The sequence below is a fragment of the Camelus bactrianus genome, chromosome 18 (genome assembly GCF_048773025.1).
Source record: "Camelus bactrianus isolate YW-2024 breed Bactrian camel chromosome 18, ASM4877302v1, whole genome shotgun sequence".
Classification (NCBI taxonomy): Eukaryota; Metazoa; Chordata; class Mammalia; order Artiodactyla; family Camelidae; genus Camelus; species Camelus bactrianus.
This window is the reverse complement of record NC_133556.1, coordinates 33,634,401-33,651,789: the sequence shown is the minus strand read 5'-3', so window position 1 is coordinate 33,651,789 and position 17,389 is coordinate 33,634,401. Positions and strand designations below refer to the sequence as shown.

Here is a 17,389-nt window from a genome sequence, read left to right as displayed (position 1 = left end):
CAGGGAACCACCCCTGCCTCTTTGATGTTCCTTTTGTCCGTGAACTCACCATCAAAGCACAGCTCATACAGAAGCTGCCCAATGACACTTGCTCAAGTACCTAAGTTGCTCCAATTGGTCCCCGAGTCTTTAGGAATCACGCCCAGCTCTTCAGAAAGCACCTGCACCCTCGGACATTCCAGTGGACCAGCCACGCCCTTCGCACTGGCCCAAGAGAAGCTGCCATTACATGTGACCTCCAGACCCTTCAGACCTCTGTCTAATGTTATTTCCCTCATGCAGCTCCCTGAAGGGACTTCTGAGCCTCCTTTGGGTTATTCATCATTCTAAAGCATGAATAGAATCTTGGATTCCAAGTCACTGTCATGTCTTACCTCCTGATTTCTCTGCCTGAGCCCCCTCTGGCCCTCCCAACCTTCTTCACACAACAGTCAATCAGACCCTGTTGCTACTTCATTGCTCCATCACTTCTGGAGTGAAGTCGCCAACCTAACTTAGCCCAACCGTCTTCCCTACCCTCATCCTCATGCTCCCCTTTCCAACCGCACTGGCTTCTTTCAGACCCTCTTGCCCACCATGTTCCCACCCACAGGGCCTTTGAATGTGCTGTTTCTGCCTTTCCCTTTTGCCAAGCCAACTCCTACTTATCCTTCAGCACCGCCCCCTCAAAGAAGCCCTCCCTGATGTCTCTACCTGGGTCAGATTCCCTCACCGCAGGCTCAAAGAACACTGGTTTCCTGGTCCTTCATAGCATGCTTGTCACATTTGGTTGAGTAATTAATTAAATTCATTAATTTGTTACAATTGGGGTGCTTGTGCACCCCTGTTTCCCTGGGACAGTTCTTATTTAAGATTATTGTCCCACTGCAATTATTAATAGCACCCCTTTCACTTAGAAGTGTCTTACTGTGGGTGATAAATTATATGGCGAGGGCCCACCTCACCAGACTGTAAGCTTATGAGGACACTGCTCATCTTTGTATTCCCAGCACCTGGCTCCAGAGAACCAAGCAGATCCCACATGGCTATTTGGGACCTACCCTTGAACATGACATAGCATCACTTCCCCCCTTTTCCACTGGTTGACTGGACACTAGTTGATGAGCCCAAACTCTCAATGAGCTGAGTGTCAAAGAATTTGCAGATGTATCTTAAGACCACCACACATCCTCAAAGACTTGAATTTCATTCATTGATTCATCCATCAAATATTTATTGATTCCAACACTCCTGCCTCTTGTGTAGTTTGGGCAAAAGAGTTCCTAGCTGAGAGACAAGGGGGTCAAATCTATAGCCTACAGACTGTTCAGCAAGCCATATGCCTGGCTTGGGGTTGTGTCTGCTCAGAAGAAGGGGCGTTTTTTGTTTTTTTCTTTGCATGAAGGTGCCATCTTTATACCAAGCTCTATGAGCTGAAAGGACATCTTTTTCTAAATCATCTGTTTGGAAGGGGCATTTCCCCCATTAATTTTCATAAAGGCATCGTAAAGACTAGCAGAAACCCCAGCTGATCACGTGCTACGTGTCAGACATGGATGAAAAAGCCATGGGAAAGATAGAGGGGGCGTCTGCTCTTAGGGAGATTGTGTTCTACTGGGGAGTGAAGACAGTGAATGAGAAAGCACAGTAATAAAGAATTAACAAATACAATTACAGATCGTAAACAGCCTGATGGGAGAAAAGCCTCTCCTCTGAGCATCTCCTCTTTGCTGGTTGCTGGAGGCAGAGGCCAGAGTCTGGAGGCCAAGGCTCTGTTATCCGGAGCTACCACCTCTCAGGGGATGTCACTCAGGGGAGCAAACAGAAATGGGCTGTGTCCAGAAGGATTATAATCCCATATAAGGAGGAAATTCCAGACTGTTCAGGTGTAAGGACTTTAAGATCAAGAGTCTCATTTGCCCGGAATGGTTCAAATACCTTCTTGCACAGAGGCATAGAATGCACAGGAATTTCTAAGTCTCCTCCTGCCCTGTCATTCTTTGAATTTTGATGCGGGATCATGAGTTGCGTGCGTGTGTGTGTGTGTGTGTGTGTTTGTGTGTGTGTGTGTGTGTGTGTGTCTTCCATTGGAAATAGAAGACCTCTTTATTTCCCTATTACAGCAAGATTCATAAGGTTTTATGAGTCTGGCCTGAGTCCTGAGGCTGGGGTTCCTTGGCTGAGAGTCACTTGGTTGGGGATGCTTCCGTGGTCTTAGAGCCTAAGAGACAACCTGCGCACACAAACATATCCAGGAGTCTTAGAAAGCAAAGCAAAATCAAACCTGTATTGGGGTCAAGCAAGATAATGAGTAGAACTGACCAGAGTTGGTTAGGAAGTTCCAGAGGGCAGAAGTTCTTTGACAAGTTTGTTCACTGCTGTCTCAACTTGTGTCTGGCACACGGGGCAGTCACACCAGGTATACTTTAAATGGATGATTGGAAAAATACTATTTCCCTGAGCAATTGTTTGGCAGAAAGGAAGGAAGGAAAGGATTTTTTTTTTTTTTAAAATTAAAGATATTCAGAAAAGTACAAAGGATGCTCTCATGGACTGAAGGAATAATATTTATGATTGTGCTTAAGATCCCAGGAAAATAAGAACACACCCTGAGACACTATTAACAATGGGAAATTTTTTCTTCTCCTTCCCCTTCTCAGTGCCAAACTGTACTTGGTCTTTTCAGAAGATGGGTCAAGAAAACTGGCCTCTATTCACCTTGTGTGCTGGGAGACACCTGGGGACTTTCTTCTGCGACTTGCCAAGAACATCCCGTAGGACTCCTGGCCTCTAGACATTTGGGTGGTAATGACATTGGAGGTGGGAGCAAATTCCCCTGCTTCCTGTTACTCTTTCTGACTGTATTTCGGGGAAATCCAAATCTGGGAGTGCTCTGAAGCTCTGTCCCTATGGTGCCAAAACTCCTGGTGCAAACTGGGAACCCTAGTCAAACAACCAGATGTTTGGAGTCTCAATGCCAAACATTCCTATAATGGGGAAAACCCACACTCAGCCCTCAGGTTCTGCTCACAGCACATCTGTGTTCATTACACGGGGTTGGGGGGGGGACATGAAAGCCCCAAAGATCATGGTTACGGGCTGCATCTCCAGAGGCTTGGAAATTCTGTGGCCGTTGTCTTTGGTGATCAGTCAGACGTCAAATGGACAACATTTGTGTTGTGAATTCTTCTTGCCCCGGCAGGACATTTTATGACAAAGAGAAGTGGTCGGACCCAGAGCTCTCAGCTTTACATGGGAGGACACCAGGGCTTGTTCCCCTGCTGGGAACCATTGTCTCCACCCCACCCCCAACCTTGTCTGTGGAGGTGGGCGACAAGGGAGGAAATGGTTTCAAGAGAGCGTATTTCTCAGATCCCACTGTGGGAATTCAGATTCTTTGACCCTCTACACAGCAGGCACCAGCGGCTTTCCCAGATGTCTCTCTATGGCGAGCTGGGCAGCCAGCTGAGCATCGTCTAGAAGTGCTGATGGCAAGACCTGTGGTTTGGAGGATCCTACTGCATATCTGGAGGAGCAGCCAAGAGAAAATGTTGCTTGTGAGGCCTTTGGATATATTGGCTATATTCCTACATCCAGCAGCATTCAGAGTGTAAGCCAATCTCAAAGATTGCTTTGGACCCAGAGCGATGAAGTGACTTGCCAAGATAACACGGCTAGTGGGAGTTTTTTTTTGTTTTTTTTTTTTTTTGCTGCTTGGCTTCATGACTTGCTTTGCCAATGAAATGTGAGCATGCAGAAGCTTTTAATAGCCAGTGGGTGGTTTACCATCTTATCTTCCCAATTCCCTGAGACCAGCAATGGTCCATGGAGAGGCTGCTCCACCTGCCTGCATCCCAAAGATGAAAGGGACACATGGTCAAAATCAACCCACGACGGACATATATCATGCGCAAGGTGTATCCATTCTTGTGTTGTAAGCCACAGCGATTGTAGGATTGAGGGACCACACCATAACCTAGCCTATCCTAACTGATACAAGGTCTACAATAGAACCCAGCCCCTCAACCCGCAAATCTAGCAGCTTAAAGCAACACACATTTAACTCACAATGTCTGTGGGTCAGGAATCTGGGTTTGGCTTAATGGGGTTCTTTGCCTCAGGGCCTCCCACAAAGCTTCCATCGTGGTAATGGCCACAGCTCCGGTCTCATCTGAAGGCTCAACTGAGGAAGGATCTACTTCCAAGATCACATGGTTGTTGGCAACATTCTGGTCCTTGGGGGCTGTTGGACTGAAGGCCTCAGTACCTGGCTGGCTGTCGGCCAGAACTTCCTTTGGTTCTTTGCCATGTGAGTCTCTCTAACATGATAGCTTATTTTATGAAGTCATGCAAGCCTAGAGGGCAATGGAATGTGCTGAGACAGAAGTCACAGTTTTTATAACCTAACCACGGAAGTGACATCCTATCATTTTTTCATTTTATTCTAGTCATTAGAAGTCATTATGTCCCACCCACTCTCAAGGGGAGGGGAGTACACAAAGGTGTGAACACCAGGAGGCAGATCACATGGGGTCATCTTATCTACCAGTTTGTTTTCAAAGGAAATGGTTATTGAATAGATGTTAGGGAAACTTCTGACATCTGTGAAACTGGCCCACTAACCAAAAGCAGGTTTTGATGGTTGAATCACATTCATATTTGATCCATTCCCATCATGACTTTAAGCATTTAGATCACATTTTCTTTTAGAGTTCCATCCTTTTTGACCAGAGCCCACATATTCTTCTCTATCCCCTCTTCTGCTACAACTCCAAGCTCTCTCGGGCTGTCTTAAGCCTGGGGATCAGGTTTGCCCCCAGGCATGCACACCCCAAGTCATTCCTTCTGAGAACGGAAAAGAGTCAACATGAACAGGTCATAAGAAAGTGGCAGAACCTTAAAATGTTCAAGCCAGAAAGAACACACAAGAGATCACTGAGTTCTCAATTACCTTCCTTCTCCAACCCTGAACCAACTTCCCAGCCTTCTCCATGGCCTTCCATGCCTTCAAGTACCTTCCTTACAGTCCTCTCTCTCTCCATATGAGAAAATCCTTTTATCCACCAGCTACAGGTGTGAAATAGACAACCAGGATGCCTCAATGACAGGCAACAATAGACATCGTTTCTCATTCATGTGTCTGCAGCCTGGCTGGAGCAGCTCTGCATCCCAGATGGAAGCTCTGCACGTCATGGAGGGACGCTCTGCTCTCTGTGTCTTTCATTTTTCTGGGGCCAAGAGGCTATGGGAGGTATATTCTGCTTATGCTAATGAGAAAAGCACAAGAGGGCAAGCCCTACTGCCCAAGCACACTCCCAGCCTTAGCATGTGTCACGTGCACTAATATTTCATTGGGCAAAACCAGTCACATAGCTTAGCTCAACGCCAAGGGGGCAAGTGTGCTCTCCTGGCCATGAGACCACAGCTGCGGTGTGGATATACACTATTCTACAGCGGGGTGAAGAACTGGGACCCAGAACCCAATCAAACACACTCTTACTTTTCCCCTTGCATCATGTTGAGGTTTCAAACTTATTACTGAAACACCAGGAGTGTTGTATTACTGAAACAGTTATTACTGAAAAACCAGGCAGGTTTCTGCCTCCATCTCCCTGGAGAGCTAAGTGTGTATTTATAGAGAGGAAACTAAGGGGTGTAAGTAGCAGGTGAATTGCACAGGTAGGTGGGGCTCTGAAGAAGGTTTGGAAACAAGTGAGAGAGGCAATCCGTTCCTTTCTCTGGGTCCTAGAGAGGCATCTTGATGTCGGGCCAGGTTCTTCCCAGTGTGAGGCACACCCCACCAGCAGGCACATGGGAGGTGATTTTAGGTGATACAGGGAGGCGGCCTCGCTCAGCCTTGAATCATGGAGTGAGAACGTAATTCCTTTTTCCAGTGATCTTGCAATAGTTCTGATTACAAGAAGGAGAAAGTCTTCTGTGCTAGTGTGTCTCTGACACCTCGTACCCTTGCTGATCTTCCTTTTTAATACATTCTAAACCCTAGGTTCATGGACTTTCTCAAGTAATAGTCTCTGGCTAGAAGGTACTAACACTGTTTTCCCTGCATAGTGTTTACATTTGTAAGTTTGTCCTCTGTTTTTGGTGGCTGGCATTGGTTTCCTGTTTACCATGATGATACAGGGCTTCCTTTTGAAAAATAAATATAGTTAAATAAACAGAGTTGATTTAAAGAAAAACATTAAGTGAACACTAGTTCAGGTGGCCCGTAACTATGGCAGAAGTCATGGCTTGACCCTGGTTGGCATTTTGTAAATAGCAGTATAATGGGAAGAGGAGAGTGGGGTTTGCTACAGTTGGTCTGGGTTCAAATCCATGCTCCAACACTCAACACTCATACAGGGCCTTTGGACAAGTTACTTAGGTAGCTTGACCCTGGTTGGCATTTTGTAAATAGCAGTATAATGGGAAGAGGAGAGTGGGGTTTGCTACAGTCGGTCTGGGTTCAAATCCATGCTCCAACACTCAACACTCATACAGGGCCTTTGGACAAGTTACTTAGGTAGCTTCTCTGAGCCTTAGTTTCTTCGTGGGCTGTAGTGTTACACTGATGGTAATGTTTGCAAAACAACTGTCATAGAGTGAGGGCTCAGCAAAGGGCAGAAATCCACCTGCTCCAGCCTCTACCTGAACTGTCCATTCTGGGAGAGCCTTTTGGGTTTTCTCTGTCCTCCCGGTGGCCATGAGATAAGCAGGTATCATTGTCCCTGCTAGGGGGTGGGCCCTGCATGGTCCTCCTCTGAAGCAGCCAGAACACACTCTCCACCCCTTTTATGCGGGGCTTTAGTTCAAATGAACATCTTCTTGCTCCCTCTCCAGCCCTACAAAGAATCTCTTCCTTGAGAGATGAAAGTCTTGATTCACCATAGAATTTCAGAACTAAAGAGCAGTAACAGACAGGTCAGACACTGGTCCAGCTGGGGAACCTCAAGACTTGGGGCATGGAGTGGTCCTTTGGAAGGGGCCTCAAATCTCTGAAGGATCTCTAATTTAGACCCAAGGAGGCTCTTCCCTTGCAGAGCCCCCCCAACAGGACTGAAAAAACACTGGCATCAGAAAATTTATGCATGGTGTACCAGCCAGACCAGTTACTACACAACAAGTTAGCAACAAGTTTCTGAAAAGGCTTTCTAATGCCTTTGTTATTGGCACAGGTCCATTGCCTTATATTTTGGGGTGTGTGCAAATAATATGTTAAATTAAAAGCTTAAAAATATACTGTAATATGTGGTGGCCCTGTTTTGGAACTTCTTCACTTCTTCAATACAGTAAATCCTATCCCCTGCCCAGCCTGCACCCCCACAGACAAGGCTCCCGCCTCTCTACCTTTTTCCTCCATCCCACCAGAGCCTCCAGGGCACATTAGCCCTCTCAGTTTCCAGATAGAGAAACTGCGACTGGAGAGATAGACAGTTCCCTGTCTTTTGACGCCATTTGCAGGGACAATAAACACCAGGACTATGGGTTCAAAAGATAGGAGTGGTGGTTTGTGTGAGGGTGTGTGTGTGTGAGGGGGCATGGAATAGGCGGACTCTGGAGGAGTCCTAAGACCAAGTTCCAGGTTGCCCTGCCACCTCTCAGGAAGGCAGGGGATTCTATGTCAGATTAAAACAAACAAACAAACAAACAAACAAACAAACAAAAAACACCAAAAAAACCAAGAGCTAAGATTAATTGAGTACTAACTCTGTGACAGACACTGCCCATGTACAACACTTTCAGGTCCACAACCACCCAAGAAAAGCGGTCCTAATGAGACTCCCATTTCCAGAAGGGGAAACTGAGGCAGGAAAGATTAAAGAAGATCACTAAGGTAAGAAAAGTGCCAGGGAAGGGGTTCTAAAGCAGGCAGCTGGATTCTAGAACCTTCGTCCTCAAGCCTTACCCAAAAGGGACGAGAAGAACAGGGGGAAAGACTAGGAGGGGAGGAAGGGGAGCTGGAAACCTGTACGGGCGGGCACAGCGGAGAGAGCCTTCCCGCTCTGCGGAAGCTCGGACTTCGCCGCTCTTTCCCCCCCGAACTGCGTGCGCTCCTGGCTCCGAACTAAATTTGGCCAGAGTCGTGCAGGGAGGCGGGGGCACTTCCCAGGCTCCGGTCTTTCTCTCCAGTGTCCCCCCACCCGCCTCCTGCAGTCCCTCCCACTCCGCTCTTGGGGCTCCTGACATCACGCCCCGGGAGGCGGGATCCGGGAAGGAGGGGGGACGTGGAGAGGAGGCTCGGCGCCACCGAGAGGGAGGAGAAGGGAGGGCGCGCAGTCCCAGCCCAGAGCTTCAAAACAGCCCGGCGGCCTCACCTCGCGCCCCAGCCCGTCGGTCGGTCCAGCCGCCAGCGCCCGGTGAGTCGGGGTCGCGCTGCCCGGGAGCCGCGGGCAGGTCGGGGGGCTCCGGGCAGAGGGGCGCGAGCCCCTGCACGTACCGGACCCAGGGAGGTCCCGGCACTCGGTGGGGGGCAGGGAGGGGCCGAGGCCCATCCATGCCGAAAACCCACTGTTCCTCGGCCAGATTGTGAGGGCGCAGTGTTCCTGCCTGTGCCGAGCTGGCTTGGGACCCCGAATTCCACCTCCCCACCCCCGGACTGCTTCCTTCGCCTTTTGCGCCGAGGCGGGCGGGAAAAGTTTGGGGAGGAGTCAGGGCGACTCCCCTCGCCCCCGCTAGCTCCACTCCCGGAGCTCTCGGAGTCCGGGACGGCCCCCTCGCTCGCCGCATGAAGGTCCCCGGCGCCGTGGCGCACGGCTCCCCGCCTCACCGAGCGCGCGGGACCGGCGGCGCCCACACTGGGTCAGTGGGTCCCGTCTCGACTCCGGCGGCGGCTCCGTTGCGCCCCCCAGCGGCGAGGGGCAACTGCCCTGGGTCTGGGGCGACAGAGGAGCTGGAGGCGCTGCTTGGATCATGACTGTACCCTCTCCACGCTGGCTGGGCTTGGGGGCTTTTGACGGCCCCACCCATGGGTCCCGAGGAAAGGGAGCCTAGAGCTCGTGTATAGAAGGACACTCTTCCCAAATCCAGGGTCCTAAGTGCACGCCAGGGAGGCCCTAATTTGGGGCTGATACGGGAACCTCATAAATGGGGCCTAGTCGGGGGCACCTGAACCCGAGGGAGACCCCACAGAGCAAATCCCTCCCTCCAAGCCACAGAACCCGCCTCTTACTTGGAACAAGATTGACAGCCAAGTTCCGGGTTTGCCCTGTCCCAGGCTCCAAAGATGTGTATGAGGGGTGAGGTGCGATGAACTTTTAACTTAGCTGGGTCTAAAAAGCAGAAACCAGCCTAAAAAGTGGCAGGCTGAGTGAGGAGTAAGGAAAGGGGCGTGGAGAGGGTCTTAAGAAGCCGGTAACCCAAATTTTGCGTGATTTCACTGATGTGAGGCACCTGGAATAAGCAAATTCATACGGTCCTAAAGTAGCACAGAGGTTCCCGGGCTGGGGGAGCAGGATGGGGAGTTATTGTTTAATGGGCTCGGAGCTATTATTGGGGAGGATGAAAACATTTGGGGTGTAGATGGTGATGATGGTTGCAGGACATCGTAAATGTTTTTAATGCCACTGAATCCTACACTTACAAGTGGTCAAAATGGCCACTTCATGTTATGCATATTTCACCACAATTAAGCAAAAGGAGTCTCCAGCCGCCTCGGTGCTTCTGTCTGAATCAGTTAGAAATCCCAGAGGCCACTCATGGTTGCTGGCCACCGCTCCCTGGAATTTGGCCTCAGTCTAGGGAAGTGGGAGGAGGATGAGGAAGGGACTGGAGCCGGGTTTCCCCAGGAATCTGGAAGGGACAAGGAGGGGAGCCGAAGCTGCTGGAGCCTCTGCAGGGTGCTCCTGGCAGCACCCCACTGTGCCATGGCTGCCCCCACTCCCAGGCGGCAGGTGGGGAAAGCCAGGCCAGAGACCTGAAGTCAGTTTCTCAAGGTCCCTGAGCGAGGAAGTGCCACGAGCCAGACTTTGAGTCTCCATCTGCTGCTACCCCCCAAACCGCGCGCCCTCTGCTTTACCACCTGGAGATGCCCTGGTGGGCTTTGGGGAGTTAAGGGGGGAGACCCTTCTGGGGAAATCAGGGCCCAGATGCCTACGGGGGCCTTGGCAGATGCCAAGCCCACAGCAGAGGGAAGGGCGTGGGGGTGGCGGGAAGGTGCAGAACCTGTTTTCCCACTGAGGGTTTTCGAATCAGCCCATCCGCCCCTGCCGGGACCTGGGGAGTGGGAAGCAGAGAGCAGGCCACAGAGCCTGTAGCCACCTCGGTCCCTCCAGTGGGGAGACTGAGGTTCACTCGAAATCTGGGGACAGGTGTTTGCGTTGGAAGCCACTGAGGTGGCTGGCGGGATGGATGGGGGCAGGGCCAGTCTGGGAGGGGAGGCTCGGGGCTGACCCTGCGCTGTCCCACCCAGAGGGGACCTGCTGAGCCCTCTTCTGGCTTCATGGCCCCAGGTTAAGACACAGCTCATGAGGGACTGAGGGGTCGGTGGCATCTAATTGTAAATACAGGCCACAACCATTCTGTCCTTCCCGTTGTCACTCCCCTACACACACGAGTAATTTCTAAGGCCCTTTGTTTCTGGAATGGGAGTGAATGTTTCACCTGGATTTCCTTCCTCTGCCTTGTGCAAAATATCTGCAGGGCAGAAGCTAACACCATGCACCTGTGCCCACAGACTCTCACTATTCCAGCAACAGGTGATTCGCAGGGAAGCTCACCTGCCCAACGTTTCATCCCAGGCTCAGGCTGACTCCCCTGCCCTCTGTGGCCTTCCTGGTTGACTGGGGCACAGCCGAGGCCGGCTCTTTGTCATAGTAAACTCTGCCAGACGTGACCAGGAAGGGAAGTCTGTCGAGACAAAAATGTAAGAATGCCTTTCCAGGCCAGATGGGGTGGCGGTGGATTGCTGGTTGCTTGGCAGGATTTGTTTGGGAGGCAGGAGTCCAGCCACCCTCGTTGTGGGGGGAATAGATAATTGTGTGTGTGTTTGTGTTGCAACGTGGGGCCGCTGCCCAGCTCTGGGGACAAATGGGGTGTCTGACACAGGCTTCAGGGGCTAACTCAGGGTGGGGCTGGGCTCTCCAGCCACGGGGAGCTCTGGAGCGGAGGTGATCTGAGCCATCCCCCAAAGGTAGGGTGCGGTCCCAGGCATTGGGACCGGGGAGCAGAGCCCTTCTAGAAGAGGCAGTTAAAGGTCGGCGACAGGACACCGGTGCAGGAGGATGGGCTCCGGCTTACTGAGCTTAGGCGATTGGCAGCAGCAGCTGGAACGGGGAACGAGGGCAGCTGGCACTGTAGACAGAACTGGATACCTGACTCTTGGATGTTGGCTTCATCTTGTCCAGGGAAGGATGGGGTAGTGGTGGGGTGGTGGAAGAGGAGGCTCCCCTCCTCACCCCAGGACTGATGGAGTTGGCTCCCTGCAGGAGCTAGCCAAAGCGCAGTTCTGGCAGGACCGACTCATGGCGAGAATTGTCTGGTGCATCTGGCTCTTGTTAGGGACAGGCCAAGGGGGAAGTCTAAAAATATCAGAGGCAGAACTGCCACCCAGCGAGAGCGCCGGCCTGGTAACCCGACCCCGGTGGTGGCGGTGGCGGTGGCGGTGTTGATGACGACAGCAGTAGCCTTGCTCTGCTCCCGAGTCACTTGGACCCTTCCAGGCAGCCAAGCCTCGGGCCGAGGCCAGGAGGGGTGAGAGCTCTCTGCGTTCAAGGCTTCTGTGGGCAGGATTGGAGAATTCCAGGGCCATAAACGCTTTAGAAAGTCCCAGTTTGACAGCTAGGGATGCTCAGAGAGGTCTGAGCAAGGTCACCCAGCAAGTTGTTGGCAGTACCTGGACTAGGTCTGAGTCTGGGGACTCACTGCTGAGGAGCTTGGTGGCTGAGCATGGTCAGTGGGCTTCTAGGCCAGGTCCCCAGGGTCAGGGACCCTTATGGCACGTGTCATCCATCTAGGATGCTGAGTTTCCATGCTCGCATGCTGATTGGAGAAAGGTGGGCAGGGAGCCATGCTCAGGCAGTGGGTCACTTCCCATTGGCATCAGGTCGCTACTGGCCACAGCTATTGGGCTCTGGGAATGTCGTCCATCCTGGGGCAGGAAGTAGGGAGCAGGGGGCCGGAGGAGAACCATCTTTCTATCCGAAGACACTGTTGATATGTTCACACGTGTGTGTAGTGTGTTCACACTGTTGGTTTGTTCACACGTTCAGCACTGGAGATATGAGGAATTGTTGACCTGAATAATTGAATTCCCAGGGCTCTCTCCTTCCCTGGGAGGCTGGGCTTCTGTTGATCTAAAAGAAGACTGAGGGTGAAGAGACTGCCCAGCTTCCTGCCCTCTGGATGACATCGGCTTTTAGCTTCCTAGCACTCCTGGGTCTAGAGCTGAGGGAGCAGTCACCGGGATGATATCTGGCATCAAGATTGTTCTCAGAAATTTGGATGTGAAATGCCTACCGCCCTGCAGGATGCAGAGATGGACAAGTTAAGTCCCTCAGTGCAAACTGCTTGTAGCCTAAGATCAAGTGTGTTTGCCCCATAGAGAAATGGCTTTGAAGATTTCTCTTTCTGATGCTTCTGATCATAAACTTCTCTGGAGAGCTGTCTTTCCTTAAAGCAAAATTAGTGAAAAAAAAATTTTTTTTGCAGTGAATAAATATGATCCAAAGTTGTCTCATTGATCTTATTCTGATGAATGTTTCCCAAAGCACGTTCTCGCTGGTGGTGACCAAGATCATTTTAAAAAGGTCTACAGCTGATGGAAAGGATAGAGCTCAAGTGGTAGAGCACGGGGTCTTGGGTTCAATCCCCGGTACCGCCTCTAAAAACAAACAAACAAACAAACCTGAAAAAGAAAAACTTAAAAAAAAATGTCCATGGCTGCACATGAAATAGAAAGAGTAATTACGCCTTTTTCTCCATTGGTATTTGAAAAAAAAAAGTAAACAGCACACAAACTCACAGTTTCACAGCTACTCCTGTGTAGGGTGAAACTGAAGTTGATGTTTTAAACTTGAAGGCAGTTTTTAAATAACGGAAGAGTGTGATTGATGAGCACAGGTGATCCTTGGGTTTGGCAAAAATCTCAGCCTGGGAATGACTGTCTTTTGAGAGACGGCGTAACTGAGGCTGGGGTGTTCATCCTTTCGACAACATGATTAATCCTGAAATCTCTATGAGCTCCCCTCCTGGGCTCCTCTTCTGCAAAAAGGCCCTGATGTTCAGCTTCAGACCTAACCTGCCAGTTGGCTCCCAGGGGAACCTCCCCATCTTTGATGAGGGTCATCGTGCTGCCCAGATGACCTTGGGCGGTTGTTCTGGGGATCCGGGGCATCGATATATTGATGTACATGGAAGTGGCTTGAGTTGTTTGTGGTTTGCTTGAACCAAAGGAAAGCCGAGGGAGGGGCTGGCTTGCCCACTTTCGTCCTGATGGGTGTTATTGTGCGACTCTGTGCAGTGAGCTGTGTAGGCAAAGGGGGATCCCTTTCTTTAAAGGAGGCTACAGTCCAGCAAAGAGGATGATGAGTCCAAGGATGTATGCACCAGGACCGGGGTCATGAGATGGGGTTTCAGGGAAGCCTGTGTGGTGGGGTGCAAGGGTATCCTTAAGGCTATAGGACTGGAGATGGGCTTAGAAGAGTCCCTAGAATTTTTCCGAGCAGCAGTGGTTCCAGGTATGCAGAAGGGAACATCGAGAGAAAAGGCAGAGGTTGCAAGCAAAAGCCCTGCTTGAGAAGCAGGGAGTGTCCAGTTTGCCTGCCGTGCAGGTCGCAGGAAGGGAGGGCAGGGCTGGGATATAGAGCTGGGAGGGCAGAGGTGAAGGGGCTTCCCTCCACATCCCGATGACCCCGGCTAGGATGTAAGGTTCACACAGCAATGATGGAACGAAAAAGAGAGAGAGAAAGGAAAAAAGTGGAAGTAACCTAGAAGCAACCTAAATATCCATCAATCATGCTATGGAGTATTTTATGGAGACATTAAAAAGAACGACGTTCAAGGTGGGTGGGAGCAGGCAAAATAGGTGAAGGGGATTAAGAGGTATGAACCACCAGCTGTACAATAAAGAAGCCATGAGGGTGTAAGATACTGAACTTACCACGGTGATCGTTTCCTGATGCGCACAAACGTCAGATCACTACGTTGTGCACCTAAAACTAACATACCGTACCTCAACTGTATTTTCAATTAAATGCCAATATAGAAAGATCTATAAGACATCGTTGAATTTTAAAAAAGAGAAAGTAGCAAAACAAAATGTGGAAAAATAGGCTACTTATATAAAAACAAACAAGACCTGTAATTCCCATGACCTTGTATGTATTACGTAGACACAAGAAAAGGGTTTGGAAGGACATGTCAGAATCAATTAGTGTGGCTGCCCATGGGGAGAGGGAGAGAAGGGAGTGGGCAAAGGGACTCCAGTCTTGTCTTCAATGGAGAGAATATCTTCTCGGGTATGGGTGTACCTGAAGTTCCATAATAATGAAAGAGTCTTCCCTGAATCGGGTAAGCAGTGTGAGTTTTGTAGGTTTTGGGGTGGGGAGCTTAAGGAGATGGGGGACGTGGTGGAGGCACGGTGAATGGAGTCTAGGTGGGGGCTGTGCAGTAATCCAGGAAAACGTTCATAGGGATTTAACTCAGGAGGTGCCATCCAGCCCCCGTGGAACATTCCCCTTGGACCATCCCTTTGAGGATGTTCTGTGGGTGTGGTGAGTTTCCTGCCTGGGTGCTATGAACAGTGATTCGGAGACGGGGCAATGTGAGTACATTCAGGATGTGTCAATAGGGCCATTATGCATATAGCCAGAGAAAACTCTAATTCGAAAAGACACATGCACTCCAGTATTCATAGCAGCACTGTTTACAACAGCCAAGACCTGGAAGCAACCTAAATGTCCACTGACAGATGACTGGATAAAGAGACTGTGGTGTACTTATACAATGGAATACTACTCAGTGATAAAAAAGAATACAATAATGCCATTTGCAGCAATATGGATGGACCTGGAGATGGTCATTCTAAATAAAGGAAGTCAGAAAGAGAAAGAAGAATGCCATATGATATCACTCATATGTGGAATCTAAAAAAAAAAAAAAAAAAGAAAGAAAAAAGAGGACAGTAATGAACTCATCTACAAAACAGAAACAGACTTAGACACAGTAAACAATTTTATGGTTACCGGGGGAAAAGGGATGGGAAGGGATACATTTGGGAGTTTGAGATTTGCAAATGATAATCACTATATATAAAAATAGATAAAAACAAATTTCTTCTGTATAGCACAGGGAACTATACTCAATATCTCGTAATAACCTTTAATGGAAAAGAATATGAAAACGAATATATGTATATATATTATGCTGTACACCAGAAACTGACACATTGTAACTGACTGTACCTCAACTTAAAAAAATTAATTAATTAAAAAAAACCAAAAAACCAGCCATCTGCATCCTCTTGAAACAATCCCAGTCCTTTGGGCCAAGAAACTTCCTTTGCTGCAGATGTGCTGGTGGGTGTCTTGGATGCCAGCATTCTCCCTCTAGAGTCAGCCATCTCAGCCCTGAGAGTCCTGGACCACACGAGGGTCCTTTTCCCTCCATAGCCAGGACACAGAGAATAGAACTTACGTCAACGCCCTACCCCCTGCAGGTCAAAGCCGTCTTGATTCCCTTGTTTCAGGTGTGTGTGGATGGAAGAAAGACGTTCTACCCTGTCTAAACCGTCCAAACCATCATCACTTCCATTACTTCTGCTGGGGTTTGTTTAAGGGAGGCAGGGGCTCCTGGTGCAGGGACCCAATCCGCTGAGCTCACCAGGGTACCTCCAGCATCCAGCACAGAACCAAGTGTGCAGTAGGTGCTCCATCAACGTCTCAGCTGTGTGAGTCGCTGAGAGAGGGCTTCCTCCTGGAGTCCCTGGCTTCCTGTTTTTCAGCAGACCCCAGGGAGCAGTCACAGAAGGGAGGCCCCTACGCCTTGGAGAGAGGAGCCAGCGGGAGGCTGCAAGGGGTGCGGAGGGAAGGAGGGAGGGAGGGCTTGAGGCAGCTGCCCCCTCCCCCTCCTGCACTTGGCTCTGCCCGGAGCAGCATCAGTCCCAACATCCCTTTGTTGTCACTGTGACACGGGGTCACATTCTTCTAGGCCAGAACCCAAAACAGGCTTAAACGCTGGCACGCCCAGAGTGTGGTCTCCACACACACAGGCATTTGGACATGATTTCTATGGCACAGAGGCAAGGTTAAAAACAGTTAACATGCTCGTATTTATTTTAAAGTGTATTAGTAAAAATGTCAGTCACTTGGCAAGTGATACTGATTTTCCATTTATGGTATAACACACAGTTAAGAGTTAATCTAGTTGAGCTAATGTGTTTTAAAGACAGTTATGGGCAACGAATAGTACAGGTGGTACCCAGACAGGGCAGAAGTGATAAGGGTGATGCTGTTGACACCGTGGGTGCCCCACCCAGGCCTCCTTTGCTGGGTGATGTGCCCACACCCAGCTGCGGTGAGCACTGGCTGCTTAAGACACACAGCTTCCCTTTCTCCTGGGAATTTCGAGAAGCCCCTCACCTGGAGATGCCTGGGAAGTTGTGCTCCCCATAACCCTGGCTTGTGGCCCCAGGTGGGTCCCAGAACTGGCCTGAGCCCACCTCCCCCGCCACACCCTCTCCCATGTCTGTCTCCGGTGCTTTTTCTGCAGTTTCCCGCAGGGGATGATGAGCTTTGGAATAGTCCTGCTCCTGCACTCCAAGGAGAATGCTTAGCGCACGAGATTCCCCAGGGAGAGGGGGATGCTCAGCCTTCGTCACAAGTGAGCTCCTCTCACTGGAGACTCTCCTGGTCACCACCCCCTCACAGCTCTGGCGCTTCCTGCTGAGGCCTGAGTGAGCTTCCTGGAGAGCTCCTGAAGGTCACCATCCCTCACACCACCGTGTGCCAGGCACTGTGCTGTGCCCCGGGGACACAGCAGTGACCAGACAGGCATAAGTCCCTGGCAGGACCTTCCAGTCTAGAGGGAAGAGACAGAAAAAAAGAAGGGACTAGAGATCAAAAAGAAAATAGCAGATGATCTGAGTCAGTCAAAGAAAATCAAACAGGGTCACTTGGATTGGATGGTCTGGGAAGGCTTCTCTGAAGGGGGCGCTTTGGAATTGAGGCTGAGTGAAGAGAAGGAGCCAGTCACCCCCCAGATCTAAGAACTTTCCAGACAGGAAACGGCTTATGACATGCAAACATCCTGGTGCCCTGGGTGGGGGTAGGGAGAAGGAAGGGCACTGCTTGGGGTAAAGACACATCCCAGAGGTTCTCTGTGAGGATCAGGACTGAGTGGCCCATGTGCTCATGTCCTCGTGTGGTGCCTACTGGACGCTCAGGACAGATGGCTGGAAATGGGGTCCCGTGCTCCCCGC

General features: G+C 50.3%; 1 protein-coding gene across 1 annotated transcript in view; it reads left to right on the top strand.

The window, feature by feature from the left end:
- Positions 1–8,199: 8,199 nt before the first annotated feature.
- The window catches only part of EMP2 (epithelial membrane protein 2), a 35,270-nt gene continuing 26,080 nt past the window's right edge, over positions 8,200–17,389 (top strand). Inside the window, exon 1 of the mRNA XM_074346775.1 lies at positions 8,200–8,333. The gene's annotated coding sequence lies outside the window, so the exon portion shown is untranslated. The remainder of the gene's footprint in view (positions 8,334–17,389) is intronic.